The sequence below is a fragment of the Zingiber officinale genome, chromosome 1B, assembly GCF_018446385.1.
Source record: "Zingiber officinale cultivar Zhangliang chromosome 1B, Zo_v1.1, whole genome shotgun sequence".
NCBI classification, from domain to species: Eukaryota; Viridiplantae; Streptophyta; class Magnoliopsida; order Zingiberales; family Zingiberaceae; genus Zingiber; species Zingiber officinale.
In genome coordinates, this window is record NC_055986.1 from 136,721,321 (window position 1) to 136,738,069 (window position 16,749).

Below are 16,749 nucleotides of genomic sequence, written 5' to 3' on the forward strand. Positions count from 1 at the left end.
ATCTTCTTCCTTCTTCTTCTCAAGCTCTCCCTCTCCTCCTCAACTTGGCCGAACCATACATAGGTGCTAGCACACCTTTTGTGTGGTTTTCTCCACCTACGTGTTCGTGTGGATACTTCTAGAGGGGTATCTATCTTGATACTCTCGAGATCCGGCGTTTTGGACGAGTGGGAATTTTGCGAGGGCACGCTTCAAAGGTAAAAGCTCTCAACACATAGATCTAGGAGTAGATCTAAAGTTTTTGAAACTCATACTTGTATTGTCTTCGAATTTTTCCTTGCACGGATCTACGGCTTTGGGTGATTCGGGGTTTCCACGACGCGAAAAGCGGTTTTCGCGGCCCGAAAAACCCAACATATAAAAGAGAGGGTAGAGGTGCCTCACCTTATAATAAGACATCTATTTCTCTCCTCTCCTTTCCTTGGTGGTGGTCGGCCCTCTCCTTTCTTCTTTCTCTCTTCTCCTTTTGTTGAGACCGGCAGCACTTGGAGCTCTTATTTCATCTTGGTGGCCGGTTGCTTGTGGAGAAGAAGAAGAGAAAGAAAGCATCCCTTGGAGCTTGGTTGGTGGCCGAAGTTCTTCATCTCTAGGAGATTGCTGGTGGCCGAAACTTGCAAGGAGAAGAAGGAGGCTTTGGTGGATTCTCATCTCGGTAGATCATCGCCCACACGACGTCCGAGATAAGAAGAGGAATACGATAGAAGATCGTGAGGTTTATAAGCTACAAAGAGAGGTATAACTAGTTGTCTTGTTCCGCATCATACTAGTTTTCTTTGTATGGATTTTGAAATACCAAACACAAGAGGCTAACGATTCTAGGTTTCGAATTTATGATTCGATTTTGTGTTTCTTTTGTTTTTCGATCTTGTGATTCAATTGTTCTTAATGGTTAAACCTAGGGTTACTATAAGGAGATTAAATATTGAATTTCGTTGAAAGACTTTTTCTAGGAAGTGGTAGATGATCCCATACCCAAGAAGGCCTAGTGTCTCGCCATGTTTAACCTGGAAGTCGATCTCTGAAATAAATATTTAATCGAATTTATAACATGGGTGGATTTGGATTAATAATGTTAAGCATCGTTTGCGATCTAAGTCTAAACCTCTAAGAACAGATAAGTTGAATTTGGAATCAATAATGTTAAGTTCTGTTTGTAATTCCAAATTTAATTTCTAAAGAACACAATAGGTTGTTAGGAATGGTTCGGGACTTGTACAAAATTTTTGTACAGGGGAACCAGTACGATATTCCGAGTAGCAACCAACAATTGGTATCAGAGCTAGGGGTTGCCTCTGTGTGTTTGGTATTCAGTTTAATTATGCACATGTCATACATATTTTAGGCAAGATAATAGTAGGATGTGCAAATAGATTTAACTCTGTGGTTGTAGGCATCCTAGATCCAACTATTATAGCCCTAATGTGATTGTGTGCTATTGGGCCCTCGGGCATGCCGAGAGCATTTTATGTATGTGCATGATTGTATGTATTAAATACTGCAGGAGCTGTATTAGTTTTAGGATTTTACATTTCTGTTTCGATCTAGATTACAGGTACATTCCTTCGTGGAATATAGGATCGATAAATGTAAAATTCTATTTTTGTCGCGGATCATATCCTTGTGAGGCGTGGTGTTGTTTGAGGACCAAAGAAGCAGCGGAAAAGGAAGCAAGATGGATGCGGCGACTAGACCCGATTGCGGTGGCTAAAGATGGCAGCAGCTTGGGTTGGTAGCACACGGAGGACAGTGATGGAAAAGGTCATAATAGTTGAAAAATTATTTTTCCATATTTATTGCTTTATTTGCTGTGATATGTGTGTGCATGATAAAATCCTCATCTTAAAAAACTAAGTGGGAGAGAGATTAGTAAAAAAATTTCACGGTCTCCATTACTAGTTTGTAAGTGATGCAACAAACATGCGTGTTGGCTCTGAGTGCCTCCCTCCACAACGGATGAATTTGTTTGCAGATCACTAGATCAAACTTCTTAAATGGATAATTATAGGAAATTATTTAGGAGCGTGTGATCTTCTCCAACTGAAGAGGCAAAATTTTATTTAATGGATTAAGTATCAAGTAGTGGTACACACTTAGGCACATTTAATAGTATCCTCCCAACGGAGTCACTGTTATTATTTGTGTGACCAAAGGAATACCAACTATTAATTTTATTTGTCATAAAGTTAGGATGACAAGAATAAAATTAATGGGTAAAACCTCCTCTTACAAATGTTTGATTTTGTATACGTCTACACTAACATGGCATGCAAAATTCACGGTGTTTTAAGGTGTTGGTAAATTTAAATAATATTGTTTGAGGAATCAATATTATTCTAAATTTAGAGTCTTGACCAAAAGTTTTTTTGTGATTCTTAGGATGACTTTCAATTCACTGGCTATTATACTGAAAGAAAACAAACTTACTGGTTCCAACTACATAGATTGGAAAAGAAACCTAGACATTGTACTAATTGCTGAAGGCTATAAGTTTGTACTATTAGAGGTCTGCCCTAATTTGCCTAACGACGATTCTAGTGAAGAGGAGATTGAGCATCATAGGAAATGGGCCAAGGCAAATGAGATGGCGCAGTGTTACATTTTGGCTTCAATGTCAAATGTACTACAACATCAGCATCAGGACTTGCCAACTGCCTATGACATGATGAACAATCTCAAGGAACTCTTTGGACACCAGAATCGGGCTGCTAGGTAAGAGGTAATGAGAAAATTAATGACAGCCGCCATGTCAGAGGGGACACCCATAAGGGATCATATCTTAAAGATGATGGCTTATTTGAATAAAATACAAATCCTTGGAGCTGAAATCGATGGGGAAGCCTAGATCGATATTATTCTCCAAACGTTGCCCAGAAGTTTTGAGCAGTTCCGCCTGAACTATAACATGAACAAAAGGGCTTATACATTGGCGGAACTTTTGACAGAACTTCAGGCAGCAGAAGGTATATTTCTTCATAGTTCTCAGATTCACTTTGCTGAAAATGTTTCTACTTCTAAGTCGAAAGGCAAGAAGAAGAAGAAATATGCTGGCTCAGCAAAGAAGGTGAATAGATCTCTAGGTACTGGACCAAAAGCTGGAGTGAAGAAGCCAAAGGGCAAGTGCTTCATCTGCAAGCAGTCGGGACATTGGAAGGCGAACTGTCCTCGTAGGAGAAAGAACAATAAAGGTATATCTTATTCTCTAGTAGTTGAAACATGTTTAGCAGTGTTATCTACCAGTACCTGATGTGTAGATACAGGAGCCACTGATCATGTCTGCAATACATTACAGGGGTTCCAAGAAACCCGACGACTATATGAGGGAGAGATAACCGTCTACATGGGCAATGCTACGAAAGTGGCGGCTGTTGCAGTGGGAGATGTCTACTTATCATTCGATAGGAATAGAACTTTGGTTTTGAGAAATTGTCTTTATGTACCAACTTTTAGAAAGAATTTAATTTCAGTTTCTAAACTGTTTATGGATGGATATACTATTTCTTTTGATGATAAAGTGGTTGTCAAAAAAATAGGTTAATTATCTGTTCAGGTACATTAGTTAGCAATTTGTATACTCTAAATCCAATAACTCCCATAAAGCAACAAATGGAAATTAATAGCATATCTTCTAATTCTAATAAAAGAAAGGAACCTTCGGAAATGAATCAAACATATCTTTAGCATCTAAGGCTTGGTCATATTAACTTGAGTAGGATTCAAATGCTAATAGCCGATGGACTCTTGGGTTCATTAGTGTTGGAAAACTTTCCAACTTGCGAATCTTGCTTGGAAAGTAAAATGACCAAGAGACCTTTTAAGGCCAAGGGGTATAGAGCCAAAGATGTGTTGGAACTGATTCATTCTGATTTGTGTGGTCCTATGTCTATCCAGGCAAGAGGTGGTTTCGAATATTTTGTCTCTTTTATAGATGACTATTCGAGATATGGGTGCATTTACTTGATGCACCGCAAGTCTGAATGCTTTGATAAGTTCAAAGAGTACAAGGCTGATGTGGAGAAACGTCATGGTAAAAGTATCAAGACACTACGGTCTGATCGTGGTGGCGAATACCTCTTTGGAGAGTTTAGGAATTACATATCAGAGGCCGGGATTCAATCCCAATTGTCTGCACCTGGTACACCCCAACAGAATGGTGTGGTAAAAAGAAGGAATAGAACTCTTATGGAAATGGTTAGATCGATGATGAGTTATTCAGAATTACCAGATTCGTTTTGGGGATATGCTCTAGAAACAGCAGTGTACATTCTGAATATGGTACCTTCTAAATCAGTACCCTCTACTCCCATAAAATTGTGGAATGGGCGTAAGCCTAGTCTGAGTCATATTCGAATATGGGGTAGTCCAGCACATGTGCTAAAGGGAGATATTGACAAGTTGGAATCACGTAGACACGTACAGAAGTTTGTCTATTTGTAGGATATATCCTAAGGGAACGAAAGGTGGTTTGTTTTATAATCCTAAAAATCAGAAGATCATTGTTAGTACAAATACTCGATTTTTAGAGGAAGATTATGTAATGAACCATAAGCCCATGAGTGAAATTGTTCTAGAAGAAATGCGAGAGGACACGCCTACTTTAGTACCAACAGTGCAAGATGAAATATCACAAGAAACTGCAACACGTATCACAAATGATACACAACAACAGACAGTGTCTCGTTGTGTGGGAGGGTTGTTAGGAAACCTGGAAGATTCATGTTTTTGGGAGAGTCGTCGGACTTGATCTCAGGTAAACATGAAACTGATCCTCGAACGTATGACAAAGCACTCCAAGATATAGATGCAGCATCTTGGCAAAGAGCAATGAATTCAGAAATAGAATCTATGTATTCTAACAAAGTCCGAGAGCTAGTAGAACCATCAAATAGTGTAAAAGCTATTGGATGTAAGTGTATCTACAAAAGGAAAAGAGGGATAGATGGGAAGGTGGAAACCTTCAAAGCAAGACTTGTTGCGAAGGGGTATACTCAGAAAGAGGGAATCGATTATGAGGAAACCTTTTTGTCAGTAGCTATGCTTAAGTATATCCGGATACTCTTATCTATTGCTGCTTATGTGGATTATGAGGTGTGGCAAATGGATGTCAAGACAGCTTTTCTTAACGGAAGTCTTAAAGAAAACATCCATATGAAGCAACCAGATGGGTTTATTGCAAAGGGCAAAGAGTATCTAGTATGTAAGATCAATCGGTCTATTTATGGACTGAAGCAAGCTTCAAGGTCTTGGAACATCCGGTTTAATGAAGTAATCTAGTCGTATGGATTTATTCAGTGTCAGGATGAGTCTTGTGTATACAAGAAGTGTGATGGAAACGTGGTGGTATTTCTTGTACTATACGTAGATGACATTTTGTTAGTTGGAAACAATATCAAAATGTTGTCGGAAGTAAGGGTATGGTTGTCCAAGCAATTCGATAAAAAAGGACTTGGGAGAATGTGCACATATTCTCGGGATCAAAGTAATAAGGGATCGCAAGAAAAGAATGTTGTGCTTATCCCAAACTTCATATATTAATACGATCCTAAGCGTGGAGTATTTTTATCTAAAGAGATGTCTCCGAAGACATTAAAAGAGATAAAAGAAATAAAGGCAGTTCCTTATGCTTCAGCTGTAGGAAGCCTAATGTATGCTATGTTATGCACGAAACCGGATATCTATTTTACCGTGAGCATGGTTAGCAGATATCAAAGTAATCCAGGATATGGGCATTGGACTGCCGTAAAGCATATATTAAAGTACCTAAGAAGGACTAGAGATTATATGCTAGTTTACCAAGCAGATGATTTGCTCTCTGTGGGTTACACGGATTTCTACTTCCAATCAGATAGGGACAATAGTAAGTCTACATTAGACTATATGTTTACTTTAGGAGGTGGAGCCATTGCATGGAGGAGTGTTAAGCAGAAATGCATTTCAGACTCAACCATGGAAGCTGAGTATGTGACAGCCTCTGAGGCAGCCAAAGAAGCAGTATGGCTTAGGAACTTCCTAATGGACTTAGATGTGATTCCTGGTTTGCCCAAAATCATCACAATTTATTGTGATAATAGTGGTGCAGTACAAACTCAAAGAAACCACGAGCCCATAAGGCGAATAAACACATAGAGCACAAGTACCACCTGATACGAGACATCGTAAAGCGAGGAGAAGTTGTTATCGCCAAGATTGCATCAGCAGATAACCTGTCAGATCCTTTCACTAAGACCCTTTCAACGAAAGCTTTTGATCGGCATGTTGAAGGAATGAGAATCAGATGTATGACAGCGTTTATGACAGCATAGTCTTTTAGTATAAGTGGGAGATTGTTAGAGTGTATACTAAAATCCTAGCTTTTTGTAAACATTTATTTTGAAATAAAGAATTACATTGGTCAAATGTCTACATTTATATGCTAAGTGTAGTTGTTCAATTAATTTATATTGTAGATAATATGGTGTGTGGTGTCACATACAGAAGATCATGTTATCAGTTCCTTATAAGTTATAAAAAGTAGCTCACGACTAAGATGGAAAGGAACAAACCATTGGAATAGTCGTAGTGTAATTTGGTATTAGTTTATCTTAACTATAAAATTACACTAGTACACTCTGAGTGTATTGAGCAGGACTATTTGAGATAGTTTCTTTTATACTGACTATATAAAAGAACAATACCTCTGTTATTATGGAAGTGTGTACTCTTAATCATGATATAATAACAAGCACGTATACTTAATATTTATTTCTTTAATTTATCAAAGGGTGTGATTTAGCTCGTTAAATCAATAGACCCGATAAGTTGGGAAATGATATTATTTATATGGTGTGCTATTGATTATAGAGTGAAATTATGTCCTAGTAATCTAGGTTGATGATGTCCCCTTGAGGAGCTCATAAGGATTGTCATGTAAACCCTGCAGGTGGATTTATTCCGACATGACGATAAGATTGAGTGGTACTACTCTTGGAGCTAGATATTAATTAAGTGAGTTGTCAATAACTCATTTAATTAGTGGGTATTCAATATCTTAAACATAGGGAGACTAACACACTCATGATAAGAATGAGCCCATATAGTAATGTGAGATTGGTGTGGTAATGCAATAATAACTCTTTAGTGGAATGAGATATTATTGATGAACTCGAGTTGAGTGTTCGGGGCGAACACGGGAATCTTAAGTTCATCGGGAGACCAAAACCAATTCCTCCCCTCGGTCCCTGTCGTAGCCTCTTATTTATAAAGTCTTATACCCACCTAAACCCACCTTCTTACCCATCCATAGGCGGCCGACCAAGCCAAGCTTGGAGCCCAAGCAAGGGCCGACCAAGATAAGCCTTGGATGGATCAAGTGGTGGCCGACCCTAGCTTGGAGCCCAAGCTTAGGTGACCGGCCACAATAAAAATAAAAAGGATTTTATTTTAAAATCTTTCCTAATGTGAAAGACATGATTTTAAAAGAGAGTTTTAAAATTAAATTTTACCTTTTATAGTTTCTACAAAGGATTAAGAGAACGGTTTGATATCTTTCCTTATTTGTAAATTGAAAGGAAGATTTTAATTTTGGAGAAAACTTTCCTTATTGTAATCATCCACATGTTTTAATAGAGAGACTTTAATTTATAAAAGTTTCCTTTTATAACCAACCATGAAGGGAATTTTTTAAAAGAGAAATTTTTATTTTAAAAATTTTTGGAAACAAATTAGGAAGTTTTAATTTTGTGTTTAAAACTTTCCTAGTTTGGAGGATTTGTAGGGGCCGACCATTAAAAAAATAAAAGGAAATTTTAGTTAAATTTTCCTTTTGTTCATTGGCAAGGGAAAATAAGGAAGTTTTAATTATGTTTTAAAACTTTCCTTATTTGCCAAGACCAAGGAATATAAAAGAAAGGGTAGAGGTGCCTCACCTTATAATAAGACATCTATTTCTCTCCTCTCCTTTCCTTGGTGGTGGTCGGCCCTCTCCTTTCTTCTTTCTCTCTTCTCCTTTTGTTGAGGTCGGCGGCACTTGGACCTCTTATTTCATCTTGACGGTCGGTTGCTTGTGGATAAGAAGAACAGAAAGAAAGCATCCCTTGGAGCTTGGTTGGTGGCCGAAGTTCTTCATCTCTAGGAGATTGTTGGTGGCCGAAACTTGCAAGGAGAAGAAGGAGGCTTGGGTGGATTCTCATCTCGGTAGATCATCGCTCACACGACGTCCAAGATAAGAAGAGGAATACGATAGAAGATCGTGAGGTTTATAAACTACAAAGAGAGGTATAACTAGTTGTCTTATTCCGCATCATACTAGTTTTCTTTGTATGAATTTTGAAATATCAAACACAAGAGGCTATCGATTCTATGTTTCAAATTTATGATTCGATTTTATGTTTCTTTTGTTTTTCGATCTTGTGATTCGATTGTTCTTAATGGTTAAACTTAGGGTTATTTTAAGGAGATTAAATATTGAATTTCATTGAAAGACTTTGTCTAGGAAGTGGTGGATGATCCCATACTCAAGAAGGCCTAGTGCCTCGCTATGTTTAACTTGGAAGTCGATCTCTGAAATAAATATTTAATCGAATTTGTAACATGGGTGGATTTGGATTAATAATGTTAAGCATCGTTTGCGATCCAAGTCTAAACCTCTAAGAACAGATAAGTTGAATTTGGAATCAATAATGTTAAGTTCTGTTTGCGATTCCAAATTTAATTTCTAAAGAACACAATAGGTTGTTAGGAAAGGTTCGGGACTTGATAAAATTTTTGTACAGGGGAACCAGTACGATATTCCGAGTAGCAACCAACAGTTTAACCTCAAGTTACGACTTTCTCAATCAAGTATCCAATCATCTCTTAACTTCTCTCTAACATATTATCAAATATCAAAACTCAAACTCAAGTCAATCCAAACTTAAACCACTTAGTCAATCTTTCCCTTAGTCCACTTAATCAATCTTTCCCTGAAAAAGATTTCCACAATACAAATATTGAGCGTTCCTAAAATTATAATCCCACTCAAGGAAACTCTGATTTTATTGCATCTTACAAGGAAACAATCATTCTCTTTTCACGTTTCATCAATCCAATTGCATCTTTACTCGTGCTGCATCTCAACTAAATAATTATAAATTTATGAATATAATATAAAATTTTATTGTATCATTAGGGGTAGGTGTATAATTAATTTTGTTTCTATAGTTATCCTAAATTTCTCTCATGATAGTAACCTGAGTTTGGTGGATGAAGGTAATTAAATAAGAAAATTAATTTCTTAATTAGATAAGTTTTCAAGTTAAAAGAAAGTTAATTTATTTCTTAATTACTGACCTTACACTCTAATACTAATTGATGCAAATATCAATATTAGAATAACTATAAATATGAAGTTTACAGAAGATATAAAATTAAAATAGTAAATTACTATTTACTAATTGTGTGTTGGCTAGCTACAATTTATATATGTAAGAGAAGAAATAAATTTGTTCTCAATTATATATATATATCACATCTAAGCTTAAAGGATATTCATTATTCCTCTACTAGTACTCTATGATTTTTCTTGTGTGTTTGGTTATAATTTTTGTGTGATGAATATCAGATTTGTCGAATCAAGTAGTAGTTTTTGCGCGAGATGAAATTCTATTAAACCTCATTACTTGTTTGCAATTTAGTTGCACAATTTCTTATTATCCATGTACTCCTCTTTGCCCTAAAGAAAATGTTTCAAAAGATTATTTAAAACTTCTTCTACTAGCTAGCAAACTACAAATATTCTAACATTCATAAACAAAGGTTCAAGTTTGTAACTTATTCATGAAAAAAAGGGAGAGAAAACAAAAATTATAGCGAAGAGGAAATTAAGCATGGCAATGAGTGGAGAAGTGAGTAACATCGAATTGCTTTCGTTGGATATGCATGGAGAAAGTAGAGCTTGAATGAATGATAGCATGTGAAATAGTTAACAACCTCGTTAACCTAACGATCTTAAAGCCATCACATGCACTCGCTTCTAACTACCGCTATCTAACCGATCGAATTTCACAATTCTTTAGCTCTTTTTTTCCCCTTACATATCATTTCCGTACAGGAGATTATTGAATTAGCATGTTCTTATATTTAATTGTGGTAGTTCACCTTCTCCAACTTGCAGTGATTTTATCCGAGTTTAATTTGACGTTTTAGCAGGGGGTTTTCATAATTTTTTAAAAGATCGTATATATACCTTTTTAATTTATTAAAAAAACATGCCTGCTTGATTTCTTAATTACAACATAAATCATTAGTCAACTAATCAGTCCATTAAAAATGAAGTCAATGTACTTGATGATCCACCAATGTACGTACTTGATGATCCTTAAATTATTGACAAAAATGTTTTATGGCCCTAGAAGCTTTGAATCTTAACAAATATGCATAATTATACCTATATATACATTAATGTTTTTGACTTAGGTTGTCAAATTCTTTGAACCAAAAAGTGTTTGAGAATCATAAAAAAACTTAGATTCATATTGTTTTAACATTATTTACTTTTAGGGTTCCCAAAGTATGTAGATATATAAATTTTTGTTTTTACATTTTCAGTTATATCAATATATGTGGTGCAACCTTACCTTTTAATAAAATATCGAGTTTAATTTTACATTCGATCAATGTCATTATATTGTGATTTAAAAAAACATGTTTAACTAACTTTCGATGACATAATGTCATTCATTTAAGTACAAAGGTTCTCTGATTGTCATTAATCAACTAATTTCCTTATATCAATGTGAGACATGTATGCGTGCTAGGATGCATGCATAAGAACATCTACATTAGTTTTCCTAATTATACAGAATTTATATTAAATTTTATATTTACGAAAAAAAAAATTATATCAGCTATCTTATCCCTTCTCTACATTTAAATTTTATTAATAGTATTTCTCTAAATTTAAACAATTAAATTCATTTACTAAATATTAAAATTATTAGTTAGAGTCCTAGAACCAATCATATGATGATTGTTGTATGGACTCATTGTATCATATTCCTATGTATATAAAGACATTTGTTTTGGTTATTATACTTACTTGTATTGGTGTCAAATAACTAAGTATAATAGCGTCCTTGAGTAGAAGGTTCTTATCTATATCAATCGATTGGTTGAATCGATAATGAGATGATATAGAGAATACTACTCTTAATCATTCCTAGTCAAGTATTAACATTCAGGGACAATGTTAATGCGACGAGACTAGCATGTAGGTCAACTCGATGACTTGATCTCACAAGTCATGGATATAGAGATATCAAGTTGACACATGGGTATGCATTGAAGAATGTATACTGAATGACCCACCATGAGAAAGTATCATGGATCGTTATATGAGTGTCATATACTTTCTCATGTGGATATTAGTATGGCTATCAGTCCTTGAACCTGAAGTCACCATGGATCCCTATATAAGGAGTTGCATACTTTGGCTTCATCAAACATCACCCGTAACTGGGTGGACTATAAAGACGATTACTGGGTATGTAACAAATTATGCGGAGGGATGTGAATGATGTAGATGAGATCTATCCCTCCTATATAACGGGAGTGACATCGTTATTCTTAATAGAGTGAGACCACTAAGTGCATAGTCATGCCCAAATGAGTCAATATGAGATATTGAGCTCATTTAATTAGAGTGAGTCTACTTGGAGTTCAAGATTTAGATTGATTAGAGGATGACACGGTCTATGTCTCACATTGATCAATCTAGATGTCAAGGATAGAAGGACATTGTCATATATTGTGAAGAGTCACAATTAGTAGTCACAAGGTGATGTTGGATCTTAACATTCTTATAACTTGGGTAGTAATGATGTGTTGCTAGATACCGCTCATTACTTATACTTCTAAATAGGTTTAGGAGCATTGCCAACGTTACAAGAACCTATAGGGTCACACACAAAGGGAAATTAGATGGAGATTAGGTTCATTTGATGAACCAAGAGGATTAGGTTCATATGATGAACCAAATTGGATTAAGAGTAATCCAAATTAAACTAATTGAGTTGGACTCAATTTGGTTCATGTGTTAAATGAATCTAATTAGATTTGGATTCATTGAGTCAATTTAATTCAATGAATATAGATTCATTAAATTAAATTGGATTGAATCAAATGGTTAGATTTGATCAACCATGGGAGAGAAGAGGTCAAGTTTGACTTGACTTGAGAGGGGAGGTGAAGGGTCAAGTTTGACTTGACCATTTGTCATTTCATTTGTGAGTTGACATAAGGTGGACCAATGATGATGTTCCACATCATCAAGGTTGACTTATGTGTGTGCCACATCATGAGGGAGATCAAGAGTTGTGACTCTTGATATTCCATGGAGGTTTAAAAACCTCTAAAGTGGTCAACCACCTTGAATGGGTGTGAGTTACAATTTTTGTGCTCATTGATTTCATCTTCTTCCTCCTTGCTTCTTCTTCTCTCCCTCTCCTCCACCTTGGCCGAAACCTCCATGAGTGCTAGCACACTCTAAGATTTCTTCTCCATCCTTTTTGTTCGTATGGATACATATAGAGGGGTGTTCACTTGACACCCTTGAGATCCGGCGAACCTTGGTCGAGCGGGATAAGCGAAGGGCTTCGCATTAAAGGTATAAATCTCTACCACGTAGATCTAGAGTAGATCTAGGTTAGAAAAACATGTACACGAAATTTTATCTTCGCACAGATCAGGTGGCATGAGACTTCGGGGTTTCCGCAACGCAAAAAGCGATTTTTGCGGCTCGAAAGTCCCAACAAAAATACCGTTTAATTTGGGACAGGAAAAAAATAAAGGAAATGGATTGGATAATGAAAAATAGATATTATATCTATACAAGTTGAGGATGTGGCTGCTACGCTGACTACTATAGGTCACATCCCGCTTTGCAAAATAAGCAACGTCAGTGCAGAGCTAGAAAAGGGGTCCCCGGTGTTGGCTCTCTTACGATCAAGTCAGGCATCGAAACTGTAGAGGAAAGTGGAGCAACAATAATGTAAGTGCAAATAGTAATAACGCGTACCTCCACCGGTGTTGGACCCCCCTTTATATAGAGCCTTAGTGGTGATGTGCACGCTCCTCGAGGTGAAAACACGTTCTCCAATATATCCTATGAAAGTACCTATCAGGAAACTGCCTCTGACACCATACCTTAACAGGGTATGCATATCTCTGACAAGACAGTAGAAGTTTCCACCGTACAATATGTCTGTCGACCATGCCTCGTGTCAGCGGTACTATCTCTCATAAGGATATCGAGAGATATAACAATGATCCCGCTGCTTAGCCACTAGTCGCTCGACCGAAACTCCTCCGCTCTGTTAGTCTCAGCTACTCTTCCTTGCAGTGATTGGATGTAGTAGATTGCCCTTTCCAATCGGACAAGCTCTTCGGTCTCCTCAGCGTCCTGTCGTTCCGCATTGAGCATATAGTTATCTTATCGTATTTTCCCGAGCTAGATGGGTGGTCAGCTCGGACAAGTCTCTTGTCGATCGGACACTGATTATCCCAACCGGCCATTATAAGGTCCTCCACTCGACCGTCATAGGCGAATCTTTTGATACCCTACCGTTAACCACCTTAACTTTAATTTACACCTTGGTAGCTAGTTGACCTATATTGGACGGATTTCTTTTATCGACACATCAATATCCACGACTTGTCATAATAATTAAAATGGGTGACCTACAAGATTTGTACGACAATATATTGGTAACTAAAAACATTTGAAAAGAGAGTTGCACCTAAAACTAATCTTCTTTTTAAAGATTAGAATTTATGACGTGGAAAGCTATCAATTACTTAATTTTATTAGAGATTCATGTTACATACAACCTGTGGATTTTTCGCCATTCTTTCTTGTAGCTCAATGAATCCTGGCGCACCCTGAAGTCAAACAAGAGCTTGCTTGATTGCGGGGAGAATTCCATGCATGCAAAGATAAATGCACCACAACACAAGTCGACGAAATTAAATGCTCCAATTAATTCCCAATTGCAACCCTATGGCACGTGCATAGGCACATGTGTGTGCAGCTGAGGAGCCATGCATCTATGTACGTGTCGATCGATCGATCGCGACTGCGTCGATTCCAGTCATCCACAATCACCTGCATGCCCATTAATTAATTAGAATCATCGACGTTTCTAGAGATCGTTCGATCGATCGACGTGCGCATTCCTCACGTGCGTTGGAAAAACAGGCTCCAAATCTTAGGCGAAAGCGAAAGGCGGACACTTGGAGAGCCTTCAAATCTTTGAACTCGATCGTCAAGCTATTTATATAGATTACTATATATGTACATGTCCCGATCTGGAGCCATCGTCAATCCTATATTTATTTGTATGCGTGTGTATTTATATATGGATACGAGTACTCCGTACTGTATGAGCCTTCAGACTCTTGCAGTGCGGCATGTAGCACAATGGTTATATATATACACATACGTCGCACTCAGAGAAGGGAGAATTTCTGCTGTTGAATTGCATGAACGCATGCGAATTATGAGTGTGCAATTAACCGATCAAGGTTTCTTGTGGAAATGACGACGGTGGCAAGTAGTGTTAAGTAATTCGGTAGATCTTTCCACTTAATTATTAACAATGACGGGTAGCTAGTAAGGTTGCCAAGTATACTGATTTGTAACTTTGAAGGAAGAAGAGTGGAAACTATTAATCAAGTTAAAGTTGTGTAGCAAGTAATTGGTAGGTGGAAATTAAGGTAGTTGAAATAATTAAAGACGATGTACACTTTTTTTTTTGTAAAAAAAACTTTGTTTCATACGGCATGCAACAATTTTACCGTTGCGCAGTATCTACGAGTTTATTGAACCTAAATTAAGGTTTGCTCATTGATCCTTAAGCAAAATGACGTCAATGAATAGCCAACCAATTGAATGAATAATGCATGACAACACAAGAATATCAGTAGCCATGGAGGAAAGATGAAGAAATAATTTAAAGTTACAAATTAAGAAGGTTAGGAAGCCGTTGCCAATTATCACAAAAATACGGGTCAAAGTATTTAGTGTTGGTGCAATCGATCCTTGTTCAAAGTTGAACAAACTTAGTTGATTTGAGTTGGAATTTCAATATACTATACTTGATCAATATGTTAGTTGATTGAAACGTCAAATAAACCAAGGTTGATTGTTTGATGGGCAATCGATTAATATTCTATTTGGTTGAGGAAAAGTCAAGTAGGTTAAGGTTGATCGGATATTTGACAGTGAAAAAATTCAAGTAGGTCATGGTTAACCAAACACTTGGCAGTCGAAATATTTAATATGGAGTTGGTACGAGACAGAAAGTTCAAGTGGGTCACGATTGACTAGACACTTAGTGGTCAGAAGTTCAATATGGAGTTGAAACAAAAAGAAAGTCCAAGTAGATCATGATTGATAGGATACTTGGCGGTTGAAAGTTCAACAAGGAGTTAGCCGAATGAGGCATGATGTCCTGGCATGTCAAAGTTGACCGAATACTGAGTAACGAGGAAGTCTCGGCAAATCAAGGTTGACCGAATGTTAGTCAACGATGAAGTCTTGACAAGTTAAGGATTGATCGGATGTTCGGCAAATGAAATCCTAGTAGGTTAAGATCAATTGGACACTAAAAAATTATCTGCTTTACCGATAGAATCTGTCGACGGAATCATATTCTGTTGGAATATTTTTAGATAGTATCTACGAAATTGAATTTCCATCAGCATATTTTTGGATATTACTGAAGGAATCTACCAACGAAATAAATACTGACTGTCGGAATAGTATGTTCAACAGTGTATATCGACGAAAACTATTATTTCCATCGGTAAATATTTTTGAAATTTACCAATGGAATGCATATTTTATAGGTAATATTAACGACGGAAGTTTGCATTTCGTCGGAAAAGTTATTTCCAACAAATCTTCTCCCGATAAATGATGTTCCATCTGAACTTTGTCAGTAACTGAATATATCGACGAAATATTCCGTTGGTAAACCAGGATATTTTTATGGTGTGATATTGGACAAGGCAAGAATTCAACCTCTGTAATGCTAAAACAAGAGTATTAATCGATGGATAGAGTGTATTAATCGACTAATGACATAAACCCCCCTAAACCTCAAAAATTATGATTGCTGCATTAATTTTTAGGGTTGCTATAGTAATTAGGATTTTCGCTAAAGTGGCTAGGGTTTCTATAGTAGTTATAGTTTGTTGCAAACCCTAACCCCCAAAAGTTAAGGTTGCTGTAGTAATTTTGGGGGTTGCTACAGTGACTTTAGGTTTGTTGCATTAACTAAGTTTAGGGTGTGTTACTAAAGTGTTTATACAATTCCAATCAATTTTTGAGTCCCGATAATCTATTGGTGACAATGTAGCAATAAACAAAACACTCTTGAATCGATTGCCTAGTTCGACTAGAGGTAAAGCAATCAATTGATGATTCTTACCAATCAATTGGTAAGGTAAAAGAGAGTGGTTCTGCAGTTTAAACGGTCGAATTCCATGACAATTGATTGGTGAAGTCTAGCAAACAATTTTTAGGGAAAAATAAGTCTGAACAGCAGCCTTAAAAAGAGTATTTCAAGGAGGATTCTTCGAAAGAAAACATCCAAAGCAAGTTTCTTATTGTAAAGTCATTTTCGATTACATTTGTCTTTATATTTGTTTTCTTATTGTGTTCTTGTAAGAACATATTGTAAAAAACTTCTCTACCTCCGGAAGGTATCTAAAAAAGAGAAATTCATAGTGGAGAGA